General features: G+C 43.4%; 1 protein-coding gene across 4 annotated transcripts in view; it reads right to left on the reverse strand.

Annotated features, from left to right (window-relative positions):
* CATSPER3 (cation channel sperm associated 3) overlaps positions 1–20,345 on the reverse strand; it is a 335,119-nt gene that overhangs the window by 20,520 nt on the left and 294,254 nt on the right. Inside the window, exon 11 of one of the 4 annotated variants that reach the window (XM_072957129.1) lies at positions 9,285–9,381. The exons of the other annotated variants lie outside the window; for them this stretch is intronic. The gene's annotated coding sequence lies outside the window, so the exon portion shown is untranslated. Of the gene's footprint in view, positions 1–9,284; positions 9,382–20,345 lie in introns of those variants that run through there. 4 annotated transcript variants of the gene reach the window in all.

Consider the following 20,345-nt stretch of genomic DNA (forward strand, 5'->3'; position numbering starts at 1 on the left):
CAGCAACAAGTGACAGCTCCTAACCGACAGCAAGGACACACAGGGAAAGGACGCAGAACACAAAACAGATGAAAAGAAACTCAAAAAAGGAGCCTTTGACTATTCAGGACAGAGACAGACCAGAGCCGTCTATCTGAGGAGCACAGAACAAGGCCTGGCACATCACTGCATGCAAATATATTTTTTTAACTTTTTAATAGGAAACAATTTTAATGAATGAGTTTTATCTGAATTCATTATCATTATAATGACCGCTGAATGGGGATTTTTTTCCCTAACCTCATCACTCCTACTCTGATCAGTTGGCACTCTACTATGTTAAGGTGCTTTCTCTTCTTCTCCGTTAATTTAAACCAGAGTGGACTCATGGACTGCTGTTTAATGGGTTTTAACCCATTACTATCATTACATATTTTGATGTTCAGATGTCCCAGATTGCACCAGTGGGAGCCCTTTCAAGCTGGCTACCATGATCTTTTGACACAGCCACATCATTCTTTGATTTCCTCCTTGCTTTCTGGCAGAAGATGTTTCCAGCTCATTATGTACTTCTCCTGCCCCTGCCCTGGAATCTGTCATTTCTCCAAGAAGTCCTGGTCCTCTCTAGTGGAAAATGGTGTATTAGAAACCATTACTCGAGCAACTAGGTGTGCTGTTTGCTACATAAGGGTCATTGTTGCAATGCCCTCCCTGTGGAAAGAGCTAGCATCTGTCTTTGTGGATATATATGTATATATCAATTTACATTTTTGCTAATTTCTGTATTTGTCTGTGTTTAAAACCAAGTGTTTACACCAATACCTCTAATTCTAGTCCAACAACATTGGGTTCATTCTCACTTCCCCTTTCCATATCTGTAACTCTGTCTTCTAATAGTGGGGAAACCAGCCTCCATTATCATACTGTATTTACTTGTCTGCTCCATCTCTCCATGTATAATCATATTATCAAATCTGTCAGGTTGCCACCACATACCACCTTCCTCAAATGGCCTTCAACCTCTGCTAGGCCTGCATAAATGCTTTTTTTCCAGATAGATTTATTGAATTATAAATGACTTACCATAAAATTAACCCATGCTAAGCATGCAACTCAATAATTTTTCAAGTAAACTCATAGAATTGTATAACCACCACCACAACTCAGTTTTAGAACACTTCCATCACCCCAACGAACTTCCTGGTGTCCATTTGCAGCCAGACCCCATTCCCGATCCCACCACTGATCTGCTTCCTGTCTCTGTAGATTTACCTCTTCTGGAAATTTCATATAAAGGAATTAACATATCTTTCGTATCTTGCTTATTTCACTTAGCATCACGTTTTGACATAATGAGGTAACACGCGTCAGTAGCTCATCATATTCTATTTTATGGATACATCATACGTTATCTGTTAAGCAGTGAACAGGCATCTAGATTGTTACCAGTTTGGGGCTATTACGTATAACGCTGCTAGGAACATTCATGCACGAGTCTGTGTGTGGATACATATTTTCATTTATCCTGGATAGTGTGGTAGGCAGAATGATGGCCCCTAATGAAGCCCAATTTACTAATAAGTAGAATTTTTAAAAAGCAGGATTTTCCTAGATTATGTCCTGATATCTAGAACCTGTGAATATGTTATGTTACAGGGCAAGGGGGAAGTTAGGTTGGAGATGGAATTCTGGTTGCTAATCAGCTGGTGTCAGGAAAGCAAGATTATCCTGGATGATCTGGGTAGGCCCAGTTTTCTCACAAGGGTCCTTAAAAGGGGCAGAAGAGGAGGTCAGAGTGACGTGTTGTGAGAAGGACTCAACCCACTGTTGCTGGCTTTGAAGATGGGGGTAGGAGGCCATGAACCAAGGAGCTGTGGGCAGCCTCTGGAAGCTGGAGAGTTTCTCCTCCAGAGCCTCCTGAAAGGAATGCAGCCCTGCTGACACCTTGACTGTAGCCCAGTGAGACCCTGTTGGACCTCTAACCTCCAAAACTGTAAGATAGCACAGTTGTGTTATTTTCAGTCACTAAGTTTGTGGTAATTTGTTACAGCAATGACGGAAAACCAATACAGGCAGATACCTAACTGGGTTGCATAGAAAGTTTATGTTTAACTTTTTAAGAAACTCCTAAACTGTTTTTCAAAGCCGCTGTACCATTTTACATTTTTACCAGAAATATATAATCTTGGTCAGTTTCTAGAGGCCTGAAATAGTTGTTTTTGACAATTTTATTCAGTGTGCTTAGGGAAGAGGATTTGTCAAGGCTCTCACTCCACCACACCAACACCCAATGGCTTTTCAACTGAGGTACTGAAGGAGGAAGGAAGGAGGAAAACGGGGGGAAGGGAAGAGAGGGGAAATATTTTTAAATGATTTATTGGTAATACTAGAGGACAACAGATTTCAGGGTCTCAAACCCTTACCCCTCTTCTTCTAAGTAGTATGACCTGGGGCGTGTGATCTCACTCCTCTGAGCCTCAGTTTTCTCACTATAAAACAGGATAAATAATGAGATCTGCCTCCTAGATTCCTGACAAAGATTAAATAATACGTGGGACGTGCGTACTCAGCACTTGGCCTCTAACAGTTATCATTGTTGATAATGTTGTAACGGCCGGGTCAACAAGAAGAGGTTAAATTTTGTCTTCTCAGCTCTATTTAGTAAGATGGAAGGATGTGTAATTAGATGTAAAATGCACAAGGTGAAGTTTCCTAGAAATGTAAACACTTGTCTTGGTTGGTGTATTTTCCAAGTCATTCATGGATCTCAGAAACCTAATATTTAACTACAGAATTTTACAAATCATCTGTTGCCAGCGATTACCCATCCATCACCATGTTCTTCCATCAAATAACAACTCTAGGGGGGAGGGTATAGCTCAGAGTAGAGTGCATGCTTAGCATGCACAAGGTCCTGAGTTCAATCCCTAAGACCTCCATTTAAAAAATAAAATAAAGCTATTACAAATTTTTAAAAAATAACAACCCTATACACATGTATAAGATTCTAACATCTCTTCACTACATATTTTCACATAGTCTTCAAAATAGCCCAGTGGGCAGACAGAACAGGAATGATCACATTTGACAGGTTAGGGAAACCGAGGCCCAGAGCTGTCAAATGATTCATTCAAGGCTCTACAGAGAGGAGGTGGCAGAGCTGCTACCATTGCCTTTTCTGTCAGGTTCCCACCTCTCATTCATGGACATCGCTGGCTCATGGACCGTGGAAAAGAGCAAGTTTCATTAGATCCAGAGATACTATTAACACACTCAATATCCATGAACACATGCTGATTTCATTATAATTCTGCTCATCTTGCTGGGAGCAGCCATGCATGGCTTGGTGGAGATTCAAGACTCCATTACAGAGTTAAATTGGCACTTGTTCTGAGCCCAGTGGCATTTTTAATGCATTTGTGAAAATGGAAATGAGTCAAGGCAAGCCCGATTATACTGGGCAAGTCAAACACAACCGGGAGCCCACAGCGAAGGCCTGGCCAGTGGATCCACAGCCGTGCTGACAGGTCCCCACACTCCTCCTCCCAAGGGTGAACCCCTTCTGAAGGCCTGCTCTTCCCCTACACCCTTTCATGCCCAACATCTCAGACTTATCTTCACAATGGCCTCATGACATGAGTCATTCTTCCCATTTCACAGATGAGACAGAAGTTCAGAGAGCTTAACTGACTTGCCTAAGTTACACAGCTGGCAGATGGATCCAGTCTTCAAACTCAGGTCACTGAGTCTCAAAACTCCATGAGGTCCCCATGCCCTCCCCATGCCGCTCCTGAGAGTCCCTGGCCATAGAGACCTCTTCTCCCCACCTCACTATACTCCCTTGGTCATTCTACACTTGGATCTGAAGAACACACCGTACAGGCTGGATAACTGTACAATCCTGGGGAAGGGGTCTGCAAGTCAGCCAACCCGAGTCCATCTCTGTGCAGCCTCTGCCCTCAAGGCTTCACGTACAAGGTCAATTTCCAATTGAAGACGCAACTCAAAGAACTCTAAGAGGTAGAAGCCATGTGTACAGACAGCAGTGCCTGAGGGTCTCCCTGAACTTGTAAGTTTTGCTGTTGTTATTATTGTTTTTGATTCTGTTTTGATTTGGGTTTTGTTACTCTGGGAAAAGCAAGTGCATTAAATGAGCGATACTTTGTACTCTCGAGCCAAGTGTAACTTTGTTAGAGGGTGTAGATGTAGAGAACCAAGAAGTAATGCAGAGTCTATTTCAAACCCAAGGTAGAAGAGTCAGAAACTGAAAGCTGTTTCTCTATCTCTGCGTGGTCCTCACACCTGATGCGCGCATGTTATGTGATCAAAGGTTACACTCCAGCCCCAAAGAACATTTCCTCAAAGCTCCTCTCCAGGATCTGTTCCAGAACCCCAAGAAGAGCAGGCACACCCCACCTGGACACAGTAGCATCTGAGTGGGAGAGGTCACACCTACAGTGTCCCTAGGATGCCAGTGAGGGCAGGGCACGTCTCCCCCTCATCTTCCAGAAAAACTGAGGAGCAGGCTGTACCTGCAGCTCCCTGTCCTTTGTGACCTCAGGCTGCGCCCCACATTTTCCAGGGTCAGGGGGAGTCAGGCAGGTGGAGGAGATGAGCAATCGAGGTTCACCGATTCTATCCTAGAGGGAGGTTCCTTCAGATTCATTGATTCATTCATTAATTTACCCATTTACTTATGGTCATCTCTGGCAGACAGCATGCTAGGAAATGGTGAGCAGCACTGGTACAGTCCTCCACAATTTCCAAAACCATTTCACACACGTTCCCTCAGCGACTCACACAATGTCCCTATTTGGCGGGGTAGATAACATGTCCATTTTACAGATGGACACACTGATGTCCAAAAGCAACTTGCCCAAGTCTCAGAGCAAGGAAGTAGAAAAACCAGGGTGGAAACCTAGAAGTGAGGCTGTAGGTAGACCTCCCTGCCCATCCCTTCAGCACTGGGACAGCCCTTCCCTCATCAGCCAATCCCTGCCCCAGGTTCCCAGGGTAACCTGGCGACAGGCCACCATTCATATCCCAGCTCCACCACTTTCCAGCCGTGGGGCTTCACTTCCCTGTGCCTAAGGGTCCTCGTCTTTAAGATGGGCTCAACAAGAGTGTACCTCATGAGATCCTGCAGGAACTCAACAGGATAGAGCGTGAGCCGTGCTCTCCCCGTGCGTGGCACAGCACGAGTGCTCCACAGACACCAGCTGCTCCTGTGATGGTGGGGCTGTGGGGCCGTGGGGCCGTGGGGCCCCACCTGCGCGCACACGAAAGGAGCTCAGCACCCTCGCTTGGACAGACTGGGGCGCCCGGCCCGTGAGGGGATGTACTCCCCGCCCTGCCCCCGAGGCCCATGGGGCAGGGCTCTGGGCCCCCTGCGGCTGGGCAGTCCCGGTCCTCGCCTTTGTCTGCACCCCTGTAACTGAGAGGCCTGTCTAGACTGAGCGGCTACTAGAAGTAATCCCGGGAAAATCTCCCTGAAACCTGATCCCTGCCCTTATCGAGGGCCAGGCAGATTAGCCTGATTGATTGAACAATGGACGCTGGGGCCTTAACACGATCTCCATGTGTCTGTCGTACAGAAGGGGCTCTGGGCAGGGCAGGCCTGCCCCATGGAGGACCCTGTCCTGCAGGATCAGTGGGTCAGTCGGCTTCCTCCCGGCCCGCTGGGGAAGGGGGCTGGAAGAATCTGCTTCTACCAGGGCCCTAACAGTGACCATCAACCACTTCCAGCACTGAGGGTTGCTTTCCATGACCCAGGGCCCTTGCTGGGGCTCGCACGTGCTATGTCGGAGTGCCTGCCATCACCATCGCCATCACCATCATTCCCCTGTCCCTCAGGTGAGGGGGGCACTGAGCCTAAGCAACTCACTCAGGCTCCCACAGCAGAGAGTAGCAGAGTCGGGCGCCAGCTCTGGGCTGTTTGACACGGAGACCTGAGCTCTCACCCACATTCCAGTCCTGCCTTTTGGCGCTCACACAGCTGTGGTCAGCAAGCCACAAGCCCCAGCCATTGTTCCAGACGCCTTTCCAATGTCCTTCAGCAAAGAAGCCAGGCCCGCGGGCCTCTTCAGCATAACTCTAGGGAGGCCTGTGCTCTGAAGCAGCCACATACACCTGCGAGCCTGTGCCACCCCACAGTGCATCACTCTCTCTTGTTTTCATCTGAACCATTAAGCTTGGGAACTAACTATAAACAAAGCACCACTGCACTCAGCTGCCTCCACCAAGAGCCTTCCAGAGTGAGTGAGCCGTGCAGAGGGCAGGCCCACTGGTCACACACGCGTCCATCAGGCTGAGAAGAGAAGAGTCACCCTTCCCCACTGTGATCTGCTGGTCCTCACCAAGGGGTGGACGCAGAGGAATGTGGTTGGTATGTTCTGTGATCGGTGTGCTCTGGAAGGACCAGGACAAGAGGACGGATAGACCAGCCACAGTTTGCTGTCCCACACTGTGCACTGGGAGGCCTGCTCTGTCACTGAGGTCAGAGCAAGGCCGGCTGGCAGAGCAACCCAGGGCGGGAGCGCTCAAGTGAGCCCAGCCTGACTCCCACCCCACCTCCACAACTCACCTGTGTGACCAGGGACTGTCACCTGCCCTCTCAAGCCACATCACATCCGTTTTACAAATGAGAATACCATCCCCTACCCCAGCCCCACCCTAAGGGTTGTCAGGAACAAAATGAGCCCATCTGTGCCCCCACCTAGAAAGTCCTGTTAAAACTTAGAATTCATGGAGCCTATAATGAAATGTGACTGTCTGATAGCAAGCAGTGTTCTATCCCATCCCACAGCGTGACTGCTGATGGAAAGGATGCAACACATATTCAGGCAGCCCCATCGTCACTGCCCACAGTGCAGGGGGCAGAGTCCCTCCCCCTAGACACCACCACCTGGGTGGCCACTGTGCCAGGGCCTCAGGTCACAGATGAGGAAACTGAGGACTAAGGAGATTTCCCTCTTAGGACTCAGTGGAAGGGTTCCCATGGAAGCATTATCCGCTCATTAACTAGAGTGGCTAACACTGATCCCCCCGTAATACTTCTCTGAGGCTTTTTTGCAACTCGAATACCCAGCTGGGGTCCTAATTCATTTCAGCAAATGGCATCCAGAGTATTTCTGTCTCTGTGATCTCAGACTGGATCATCTCTGTCCCTCTGGTTTCCTGTTGGCCAGGCAACACCTGGGCTCCCAGAGGACCCCTCACCTGCCCTCTCACTGTGCCCCTGGGTGGGCTGATGTCTGTCCCTAATGGACTCCATATCTTATGCCAGCACCTCCGACGTCTGTCCAGAACCAGCCAGGTCCTCAGCCCAGGTGGCCTGCTAGGTTGTCCTCTTTGCTGCCCACCTCAGTCTGACCACCCAGCGGCAGCACCTTCCCTCAAATCACTGGCCAGTTTCTTCCTGTGATTCTATTACTGGACAGGAAATGGTCACTCAGGCTGGCCCTCCCTCAGGGATAGGTCCGTTGCCAGCCGGAGGAGGGGACTGGGAAATTCCTGACACTATGAAGCACCTTGGGTGCTGAGGACAAAGGGGCAAAAAGGTAGGTTTCCCCATGCAAGTCAGAACAACAAACACCAGCAGAACACCCACTACACGCCAGTCCCCAGGCAGGCGGGGGCGAGGGGTAGATGAATAACATACATCCCTACCCTCTAGAACCCTGGCTGACCAAGGCCAAGCACGTCCGGACCAGAAGTAGCTGGCAGAGAGCTGTGACTGGTGGGAGGGGGTGACTCCCGACTGGAAGGGCCTTAAGAGCTGCTTTGAGAGCCAGGCAGGAGGCCTGGCTCAGGTATTCTGGGGGACGGCACAATGTGAGGGAGGGAAGCCCAGGATGGAAAGGACCCAGCTCAGTGGGACTCCTGGGGGAAGGGTAAGTAGAGCTCAGATCACTCGGCACATGGGAAAAGGACAGCCATTGAGCAGGGCTGAGCTCTAGGAAGACCACTCTGGTGGCCAGAGTAGCAGGGAGGTCGAGGGGAGGGGGTACAGGGTAGAAAGAGGAGAGCAGTGAGGGGACTACTGCAACAGCCCAGGTGAGACAGGGCTGCAGGGCCCACACTCTTCACTATTTACAAGCTGTGTGACCCTAGGCAGATTACTTAACCTTTCTGAGCTTTAGTCTCCTCCTCAGGGGAATGAGACTAACAGTAGGGCTGTCATGTGGATTCAACTTGATAATGCATGAAAAGCATTTAGCAAGATGCCTGGTCCACAGTAAATGCTCAATAAATGTTTGCTTAGAAAAACAAAAAGGCAAAGGCTGATTCTAGAGTCCCCATCCCTCCCCCAGTCTCCCCAATCAATAAAAGCAGCCCTTTTATCTAAATCCCTGGGACCAAAGGGAAACCAAACACAGCAGCTGCAGCTCTGCCCCCCAGGACCCATGCCCCGCCTGCCTGGGCTCCTCCAGTTGGGGCCCACCGCTGCCCTGCCGCTGTGGCCCAGGCAAGAATGCTGGTGCGATGACCCGGCCATGAACCTTCCCCCAGCCTCCTAACACGCACAAAAGCATTTCTTCTGCCTCACTAATGCAGGCACCACCCAGCCCAGGGCACCCTGCCCACAGGGAACCCATGGAACTGAGGTGATCTGTGCAGAATTACACACCTGCCTGGTTCTGCTGTCTGTTACTACCACTCAGGCAGGAGAAAAATGAAAGAAAAATTTGTTCTTAATATTTATGACTCTGGTGGTATGCTTGAGCACAGGGCTGAGTTCCTGCATAAAGAAGGGGAAATTTAATCCAGTGTAAAACGTGCTCGGTAGAGTAGGGGGTAACACAAGCTCTCAAAACCCTGAGAACTTGTGCTTGATCTTTTCACAAGAAGATTGTGGGCTCCTCCAGGTAGGCCGAGAGGGGAAGCAGATCAGGCCAGACTCACAGGGACTTCAGAGACAAGTTCTGCTGGCTGCCGTTGGATGGTGACATGGCAGTGGCCTGTTCCCTGCCACGGTCCTCAGCCATACACATGCAGTGAGAACAAGCAGGCAATTCACTTTGGACAAATGAAGGCAAGATGGCATTTCAGATATGATGAAAGCAGCACTGTTTTCTTGGCCATCTTTGGATTATTGTTTATTTTCAATAGTAAAACACTGCAGGTTTGGGGCTAAGATGCCAGGTTTGAATCCTATTCCACAATTTGAAAGCTGCCTGGCTTCCTCAAGCTGACCCTTAGCCACGGGTGAAAGATGGAGACAATGGGAGCTGCCTGAGATACCTGCCGCGAGGGTAAAACGATGCTCGCGGAGCCCTGAGCCCCGTGCCTGGCACATCTCTGCCGCTCCATCAACATGTGCCCTTGCCTTCAACAGCAGTGTCCACTTCAGAGTATAACACATCTGCCACCACCCATCAAGTGGGCCAGTGGATCCATTGTCTAGATAAAGCAAAATAATTTTTTAAAATGAATGTCATAGATAACTGGAATAACAAGGATTTCTCCCCATGGAAATTATCTAAATGGTCTCAAGTTTCTAGTGTGTGTAACAGACATGGACTGATAAACAAGGGACTTAGTGGCCTTGGATGAAAAGCCAGCCCCTGGTCATATTTCCAAAGTTGGAAGGACAACCTTGCGTTTACGGAGAGCATGATGAGTACTTAGATCTAAAAATGCAATTCCCTGTCCCACAACAATGGCTCAGTACAGGGAACCAAGTTAAAAAGAATCCCTAGGAAAGTAAAACAAATCATGTTAAAATGGTAATAATGAAAAGTCCTAATGAGTGTGAATTTACCCTTCAACTGCATCTTTAGAAAAAGTTTTTTTTCTTCTGTTTATAACCCAGAATGCCTAAAATCAGACTGTGGGATCTTAGAATACCTAAACTAGGCACTATTTATATAAATACATGTGTGTGTGTGTACACGCATGCATATAACCACTGCATTCAAGATGTTCAGTAATTCCATCACCCCCAAAAGTTCCCTCTTGTCCTTTTCACAGTCCATTCCCCTCACCTCCAGCCAAAGATGAACGTGACCTCAATCATTATAGTTTCACTTATTCTAAAACTTCACGTAAATGGAATCATGAAAGAGGTGCCTTTCTTTCACACAGCATAATGTTTTTGAGATTCATCCATAATGTCGTGTATTTTAGTAGCTTTGTGATCTTTATTGTTAGGTAGTATTTCACTGTATGAATTTATCACAGTTTGTTTATCCATTCACTTACTGATGAGCATTTGGATTGTTTCTACTTTTGGGCATTTACGAGTGAACCTGCTATTAATACTCATATAAAAGTCTTGGTGGACATATGTTTCCATTTCTCTTGAATAAATATCTAGGAATCGAATACTGCTAAGTGTGTATTTAACTTTAAAACAAACTACCAACTTGTTCCCAGAGAGACTGTACAATGTTACACCTCAACCAACAGTATGAGAGTTACAGTAACTCCACATCCTCACTAGCACTGGAAAATGTCAGCTTTTTTGGTATTTGACGTACTTTCTTTTTTTGCAGATTTACTGAGGCATGAATTGCAGTCAGTAACACTCACCAATGTTAAGGATACAGTTTGATTAACTTTGGTAATCATATATAGTCACATAACCACAGCCACAATCAAGATACAGAGCATCTTTATCACCAGAAGTTTCCCTTGAGCCCCTGTGCAGTTGGTCCCCTCCCCTAACCTTGATCCTCAGCCACTAATCTTTGTTTTGTAACTATAGTTTTGCCTTTCCCAGAATTGCATGTAAATGAAATCATACAGTATGTCGTGTTTTCATTGGACTTCATGCTTTTTGAGATTCATCCATTTTTGTTATGTGTATGAATATTTTACTCTATTGATTACCACACAGTATTCCATAGTATGCATATACTACAATTTGTTTGTTCATTCACCAGTTAATGGCCATTGGATTTTTTTCACTTTGGGGCTATTATGAAAAATGTTTCTAAGAATGTTCGTGTACAACCCTTCTATTTTGGGGGTAGGTGTCTTATTTTTCATTTTTCTTGGATAAATAACAAAGAGTTTCATTGTTGGGATATATGGTAAGCATATGTTAAACCTGAAAAACACAGCCAATCTCTTTTCCAAAGTAGCTGTATAATTTGGCATCCCCATACAGAGCAATGTATGGGCATTCTAGTTTCCCCAAATCTTCGCCAACATTTGGCATTGTCACTTATTTAAACTGTAAGGGGAGTGACCAAGATGATGGAGCAGGAAGACCTTGATCTCACCTTCTCCTACGGCACACCAAAATTACAACTATTTACAGAGTGACTATCAATTAAACCTGAAGGCTAGCAGAAAAGATTTTCCAAAACTAAAGACATAAAGAAGGAATCACACTAGATGGGTAGAAGAGATGAAGATGTGGTATGGTCAAGACCCACATCCCTGGGTAGGTGACCCACAAACAGGAGCACAATCACAATCACAGAATTTCTCCCCAAGGAGTGAGAGGTCTGAGCCCCACAGCAGCCCAGGGGTCCTACACCAGGAAGATGGGGCTGCAGAACATCTGGCTTTGAAGGCCAGTGGAGCATGCTTACAAGAGAGCCAAAGGGCTTTAAGAAACAGAGACTCTGCTCTTAAAGGGTACACACAAAGCCCCATACAGTCCAAAACCCAGAGCAGAAGTAGTACTTTGAAAGAAACCTGCGTCAGACCCATCTGCTTATCTTGGAGAGCCTCCTGAAGAGGCAGAAGGCAGCTGTGATTCTTCCCTGGGACACAGATGCTGGCAGTAGTCATTTTGGAGAGCTTGTTCCACCACCAGGATGTTGGTGCTTGCAAGAGCCATTTTGGAGTCCTCCCTCTATCCTAGTGCCAGCCAGGTGGCACTAGTTCTCCTGAGCACCAGCCACACAGGGATCCAGTCCCATGCACCAGCAGGCCAGCACCAGCCCTGAGCACCCCTAGGCCCACCACTCATCTCACCTCAGGGGTCAGCCCCACCTACCAGTATGCCCAGAGTAGCTGGTTTGCCACAACAGAAGGGCCCACATAGCCCTCACAGGGGGCATTTCTGGAGTATATAGCTCTGGTGACCAGAGGAGAATGTGCTGCTGGGCCCCACCGGAAATTTCCTACATAAGGCCACTTCTCCAAAAAACATAACCAATCTTCCTAATACATAGAAATAAAAACAGAGAATTATGCAAAAGGAACTGACAGGGGAATATGCTCCAAATGAAAGAACAAGATAAAACCCTAGAAGAATTAAGTGAAGTGGAGATAAGTGATCTACCTGACAAAGAGCTGTTGGTCATAAAGATGCTCAACACACTTGGGAGAAGAATGGATGAACACAGTGAGAAGTTTAACAAAGTGTTAGAAAATATAAAAAAGAACCAAAAAGAGCTGAAAATACAATAACTGAAATAAAATATACACTAGAAAGACTCTACAGTTGTTTAGATGATACAGAGGAACATATCAGTGAACTGGAAGACAGAGTAGTGGAAATCACTTCAGCTGAGTAGAAAAGAGAAATGAATTTTTTAAAATGAGAATAGTTTAAGAGACCACTGGGACAATATCAAGCTTACTAACATTCACTTTATAGGGGTCTGAGAAGAAGAAAGAGAGAAAGGGACAAAGAACTTATTCAAAGAAATATTAGCTAAAAAATTCTCTAACCTGGGAAAGGAAATGAGCCTCCAGGTCCAGGAAGCACAGAGAGTCTTAAACAAGATTAACCCAAAGATATCCACACCAAGACATACTGTAACTAAAATGGCAAAAATGAAAGGTAAAGAGAGAATCTTAAAAGCAGCTGGAAAAAGCAACTAGTTATGTGGAAGGGAACTCCCACAATACTATCAGCAGACTTTTCAAAAGAAGCTTTACAGGCCAGAAAAGTGTGGGGCATGATATATTTAAAGTGATGAAAGGAAAAAACATCTACAGCCAAGAATACCCTAATCAGCAAGGCAATCATTCAGATTTAAAGGAGAGAGAAAGAACTTTACAGACAAGCAAAAGTTCAAAGAGTTTAGTACCAGTAAACCAGCTTTACAAGAAATGTTAAAACTTGTATGCAAAAACAAAAAAAATTTTTTGAATAGCCAAAACAGGGCTGAGAAAGAACAAAGCTGGAGGTATCATGTTGCCTGGTTTCATACTATATTACAAAGTGACAGTAATCAAAACAGTATGGTACAGGTACAAAAATAGACACACAGATCAATGGAACAGAATAGACAGCCCAGAAATGAACCCCTACTAATGTGGTCAATTAATCGATGACAAAGGAGGCAAGAATATACAATGGGGAAACAACTGCCTCTTCAATAAATGATGTTGGGAAAACTGGACAGCTGTATGCAAAAGAATCAAACTGGGCTACTTTATCATACCAGACACAAAAATAAACTCAAAATTAATTAAAGACTTAAACATAAGACTGAAACCATTGAACTCCAAGAAGAAAATATACGCAGTACATGCTTTGACATGAGTCTTTCAATATTTCTTTTTTTGTATCTGCTTCCTCAGGCAAGAGGAAAAAAAGCAAAAATATACAAATTATATCAAAGTGAAAAGCTTTTTCACAGCAAAGGAAACTGTCAACAAAATGAAAAGGCTGCTTATGAAGGAGAGAAGATGTTTGCTAATGATATATCTGATAAGGGGTTAATATCAAAAATATATGAAGAACTCACATATCTCAACATCAAAAAAACCAAACAACCCAATTAAAAATTGGGCAGAGGCCCTGAATGGACATTTTTCCAGAGATGGCATAACAATAGACAACTGAAAAGATGCTCAACATCACTACTCATCAGGGAAATGCAAATCAGAAGTACAATGAGATTATCACCTCACACCTGTCAGAATGGCTATTATCAAAAAGACAAGAAATAACAAATGTAGGCAAGGCTGTGGGGAAAGGATATTTGTGTGCTGTTGGTGGGAATGTTGGTGGAAAATTGCTGCAGCTACTATGGAAAACAGTATGGAGATTCGTCAAGAAACTAAAAATAGAACTACCATATGATCCAGCAATTCCACTTCTGTGCATTTTTCCAAAGAAAACAAAAACACTAATTTGAAAAGATACAAGCACCCCTATGTTCATGGCAGCATTATTTACAATACCCAAGATATGATATCAACTAAACTGTCCACTGATAGATCAATCGACAAAGATGTCACACACATACACACAGTGGAATTTCAGCCATAAAAAAGAGTGAATCCTTGCCATTTGTAACAACATGGATGGACCTAGAGGGTATTATGCTAAGTGAAATAAGTCAAACAGAACGACAAATACTGTATGGTTTCCCTTACCTGTGAAATCTAAAAAACAAAATGAATGAATAAATAAAACAATACAGAGAACAAACAGGTTGTTGCCAGCGGGGGGGGGGGGGGCGGTGGGGCGGTGGAGGAATGAGTTAAAGAGGTAATGAAGATTAAGAGGTACAAACTCCCAGCTACAAAATAAATTAGTCATGGGGATGAAATGTATAGCATGGGGAATATAGTCAATAATATTGAAATACCTTTGTATGGTGACAGATGGTAACTGGACTTATTGTGGTGATCATTTTGTAATGTATAGAAATACCCAATCACTATGATGTGCACCTGGAACTAACATAGTGTTGTAGGTCAATTATACTTAAAATTTTAATAAGACATGTAATCACAATATTTTAATATGTTTTGCAGTGAACATATTTACACTGTTCTAATAATGCAAACATTAATGATTGACATAATTAAAAGTATGATAAAATTTGGACAAGAGGAAGGAGAGGTGGAAGTATTAAACTTTATCTTTTATAACATTTATAAATTTAAAATTGCTTTCCTTATTAAAATTTTATCTGTATGAGATGATAGATGTTAACTAAACCTATTGTGGTAATCATTTCACAGTATATATAATCAAACTGTCATGCTGAACACCGTAAACTTATACAATGATGTATGTCAATTATTTCCCAATAAAACTGGAACAATATTAATCTAAAATGTAATTATTTAATAGCCTGCTTCTGAGCCTAAAGTAATAAAGAAGAAATATATAATAATAATGCAAAGACTGTACAAATTTTCTGAGAACCTTATCACTGAGGATACAATAGAGATGGCTGTCCTTTTTGATAGCTTAGTATTTTCTGGAAGGAGCAGTAATCATTTTGGGGATTAAATTGCAAATTAAAATGAAAAAAATTGTTTAAATTGTAGTCATTCTAGTGGCTGAGTTATTTCACTGAATTTTCCTGCTAAATAAATATGTTGACTGTATAGTCATCCATTCATACATGTTGTGTGAAGTGTCCATTCAAAATAAATTGCTGATTTTAACACTAGATTTTCTCTTACTGAGTCGTAGAGTTCTTCCCATACTTTGGCTAAAAGTCCATGATCAGATATATGAATGTGAATATTTTCTCCTACTCTGTTTGCCCTTCCCTTTTATTAAATGTGTCTTTTGATGAGTAGGTTTTAATCTTTACTGAATCCAATTTATAAATTTTTATGATTAGTGATTGTGCCCAAATAAATTTTAGCCTATCTTAATGTGGAGTCGCTTTTCTCCTATCTATTCTTCTAGAAGGTTTTAACTTTCAGACTTTATATTTAAGTTCACGATCCATTTGAATTAATTTTTGAGCATGGTGAAGGTATAGTGGGTCAAGGTGCCTCTTGTTTTCCATATGGCTGTCCAGTTGTTCCAACACCAACATTTGAGAAGAATATCCACTCCCCACTGAATTACCTTGGAACCTTGGTTGAAAATTAATTGACCATACATGTGGGTCTGTTCTGGACTTGCTGTTCTGTTCTTTTAATGTATATGCCTGTCCTTAAATCTATACCACGCTAGAAATCGCTGTACTTTTTTTAGTAAGTTTTGAAATCAAGTAGTTTAAATTTTCCACTTTGTTCCCCCTTTTCAAGATTGCATTAGACATTCTAGGACCTCTTAGTTCTATATAAATTTTAGAATCAACCTGTTAATTTCTAACAAAAAAATTCTGCTGTAACAGTTTTGGATTGCATTACTTGAGAAGAACTGACATCTTAACTATATTGAATATTACGATTTGAGAATATGACGTAGCTCTCAATTTATTGAAATCTTTACATTTTCTCCATGATGTTTCATAGTTTTCAGTGTAGAGGTCTTATATGTATCCTGTTAAATTTTCTGGATGTATTTTATGGGTTTTTCATGCTATTATAAATGCAACAGGAACATGCTATTGTTCCTGTTGTATTAAAAAAAACTGATTTTTGTAAACTGATCTGGTACCTCTGAATTTGCTACTTCACTTACTGGTTTTAGTTCTTTTTCCTAGATTCCTTAGGATTTTTCTACATACATGATCATTTTATGCACCAATGAAGACAATTGTAACTCCTCCATCCCTGTCTGTATATCTCACTTCCTTTACTTGACTTACTGCACTGGCTAGGATCTCCAGTTCAATGTTGAAGAGATGAGCATGGACAACATTATCTGGTTCTTAGTATCAGAAGGAAAGTGTTTCATATTTCTCCATTGTGAGATAAGCTGTAGGTTTTCTGTAGATGTCCTTTATCAGGTTGAAGAAGTATCTTTTCTTTCTAATTTGCGAAGTTTTTATGATGATGGCTGTTGAATTTTGCCAAACGATTTTTCTGTTTTTGAGATAACCATATGGTTTTCTTCCTTTATTGTGTGAAGGTGAACTACATTGATTGATTTTCAAATATTAACTCAATTTTGTGTTCCTAGAATAAATATTGCTTAAGCATGATGAATTGTCCTTTTTCACATTGCTGGATTTTATTTGACAAAGTTATATGAAGGATTTTTGTGTCCTTAATCCATTTTGTGTTCTTATGTTCATGAAGGATAGTCATCGACAGTTTTCTTATGTCTTTGTTAGGTTTGTTACCAGGGTGGTGCTGTCCTCATTAAAGTTGAGAAGTATTCCTTCCTGCTCTATCTTCTGAATGATTTTGTGCAAGATTCCTATTATTTATTCCTTCAGTGTCTGATAGAATTTACCAGTGAAATCATCTGTGCCTGGAGTTCCTTTGTGCATGGAGGGTTTTGAAAATAAACTCAATTACTTTGACAGATATAGGGCTGTTCAGGTTTGGCAATGAGGTTTTACATCAAAACCCAAATCACAATCCATGAATGGAATATTTGGTAATTGGAACTTTTCAAAAATTTAAAACTTCTGCTCTACAAAAGATACAGTTAAGAAAATAAAAAGAAAAGCCACAGACTAGGAGAACTCGTAAAACTCAACAATAAGAAAAAAGCCTAATTTTGAAAATGAGTAAAAGATCTGAACAGACACCTCCCCTAAGAAGATACACAGATGGAAAGTGAGCATATGAAAAATGCTCAACATTGTAAGTCATTAGAAAGACAGTTACCACACATTTCAGTACCCTCACATTTCAGTACACTCATATGTATAATTTTATGTGGAAATATACAAAACTTTCATAAACCTACGCTCTTACTAATATTATGCACTATGAAGTATTATTTTCACGATACTACTTAAGAAGGCAGAAAAGCATGTGACGGACGTCACTTGGCCTAGAAGACATTTGGTTTTAGAGTCTGTTGGGTAAGAAAGTAAACCTGTGTTATCTCGATAATTCATTTCAGTGGAACATCTCATCCCTAAAATGAAATTATTGTTATTTATAATGATCATGATGACTATTGTGATAACATTAATGAAAAGAAATGTATAATAATATGCAGGCTACTAGTCATATATACAGTTAGTTCAAAGTCTCTAAAATCTACAAAGTAAATATTATGACCTCCATTTCACAGGTGAGGAAACCGAGTGCCTCAGTCTGCTGCTGTGACAAAACACCACACAGTGGGTAGTTTTAACAATCAGTTTAATTTCTCATAGTTATGGAGGCTGGAAAGCCCAAGATCAGGGCGCCAGCACAACCAGGGTCTGGTGAGAGCTTTCTTTCTGGCTTGCAGGAGGCGTCCTTGTCACTGTGTCCTCACCTGGGTGGGGGCCTGGCAGGGAGCACACAGGCAAGCTCTCTGGGGTCTCTTTTTATAAGGGCACTGATCCCATCCTGAGGGCCCCACCCGCATGATCTCATCTAAACCCCCTTATCTACCCAAGGTCCCATCTTCAAATACAATCACGTTGGTGGCTGGGACTTCAACATATGAATTTGGGGGGACACAACTCAGTCCAGAGCACTAAGGTTCAGAGTAGTTAGCCTACTGATCTGTCAAGTGGTAGAGGCCAGGCTGAACTCTCATCCTCCTGACTTGAAAGCTCGTGTTCTCAGTAGACATTCTCTCCCATTAATACAGCTGGGATCTGAGTCAGCCCCCCAATTTTAGCTCCTGCTTTTACTACCACAGCACTTGCACTGAGGAAATCCAAAGACAAGCGATCAAAACCTTGAAATACCAAAGCAGCAGTTTTAAGAAAGAGCCTAGAGTCTGTATCTACACATCACATCCAAGTGTTGTCATGGAAAAGCCCAGGAGGGGAAAAGACGGCAGAGATCATGGCACGAGGAGATGGGAATGAAGACAGACTGGGGCAAAAAGAGACAAAGCAGTCTGCAGCCCTCCTTTCCTGTGGGTCAGGGGCCACCTTGGCCTGGGCTGCCTCTGGTGCCTGGACCCTCGACCAGGCTTTTGGATGCCCAGTGAAGAGTGGCCTCTCATGAAGGTGTGGAGTTTTTTGATGTGACATCCAAGAAGAAATCAGCCAAGTCTTAACACCTGCCTATCCTCAAGAAATATAGGTTTTAAAGATTTAATCACACCACACACCTCTACTCCAACCCAGAGTATCCTCCGTTCTAAAACCTCATATTCAGGCAATGAGGGTGGAGTCAAGGACATCCATCCTTCACATCATTAGGTAATAAAACAAACATTGTGAGCTGAAGTTTTAATACATTTTAAGTGTGTTTCTTTAGACCATGTTAAAATGTCCCAGTGTCAAAACAGCCAAGTCAACATGCCATGCTTCTGAATGGCACCACTGATTCAGCCATGTTGAAACGCCTAGCATCACACTTTCCTGGGTGTTAACCAGCTAGTGTGACGGACACACAAATCCACAGCCTGTGTTCCTGGATCGGAAGCGAGGTCACCACCTAGGAAATGTATGCATCAGGGAGGCCTTGCTGTGAACCTGCCTGTGCCAGAGACAGTGGGAGGTGGGGTGGGAAGGAGGCAGGAGGGCTTGGCAGGTCCCCACAGGACCCCGACTCTGCCTGTCCTCCAGGCAGACAGGGGACAGCAGAGAGAATACAGGACTGGGCCTTGGGCCTAGACCTATCCCAGCCACTGATTCCTCAAGCCTCAGTCTTCCTTGCAATGAAATTAAGACAGTAATCTTGGTCCTGCTCATTTATTAAATGAGACAATGCACATAAAGTGCTTAGTTCATAGCAAGTGCTCCATAACCGTTAGCTGTTAGTCTCACCACACCCTTACCGTCATCTTCTCCCTCCTCTCCTCTTCCTCCTTCTCTCCTTTCTCTCTTCTCCTCCTTCCAGGGATATTGTGAGCATTAAAGTAGATCATGGATAGGGAAGTGTACACATAGCAAACAAACTATTTGAACTCACTGTAACTTAACCATCTGTATAAATCAGTGACGTAGGTTATCTGTTCTTCAGCTGTAGCAGCCACAAGAGTAAAACCATGATGACTTTTTGGTCTTAAGATTTTTTTTTAAAAAGCTCATTGTCCCCAAGGATCTGATTTTATTCCAGGCCCACATTTCTGAGCAAAGCCTCGCCTCTTACATATAACTGCTCTACCTGGAATAGTTACAACTGGGCAATGCTGCCAGTGGGGATCTGTCCAGTACTGGAGCACTGCCATTTCCAGACATAAACAGGAGGTATGCATACAACTGGGGTCGGAAGAGATGGGAAGCCAAGACTTATTCTAATTCCAACTGACTGGAGCTCATTTTATTTATTTTTTTATTGAAGTATAGCCAGTTTACAATGTGTCAATTTCTGGTGTAGAGCATAATGTTTTCGTCATATGTGTGCATACATACATTCCTTTTCATATTCTTTTTCATTATGGGTTACTTGGAGCTCATTTTACGTCTCATCACTACACCAGGCAAAGATGACTGGCACTCGCGCCATAAGGAATGTGTCGTTTAAGTGTTCCACGTCTAGGTGAGGAGCACATACTGAGCACTTCCTAGTCTTGCTTTTAATAAATTATATCTAATTCCTACACACATATTTTTTTGTCCACCCACCACTGGAATATAAGCTGCATGAAGACAGGAATTTTGGTCTGCTATTTTTCATTACTATGTGCCTCATACCTAGAATAACACCTGGCATATGACAGATACTAAATAAGTAATTGTTAA

Source organism: Vicugna pacos, chromosome 3 (assembly GCF_048564905.1).
Source record: "Vicugna pacos chromosome 3, VicPac4, whole genome shotgun sequence".
Classification (NCBI taxonomy): domain Eukaryota; kingdom Metazoa; phylum Chordata; class Mammalia; order Artiodactyla; family Camelidae; genus Vicugna; species Vicugna pacos.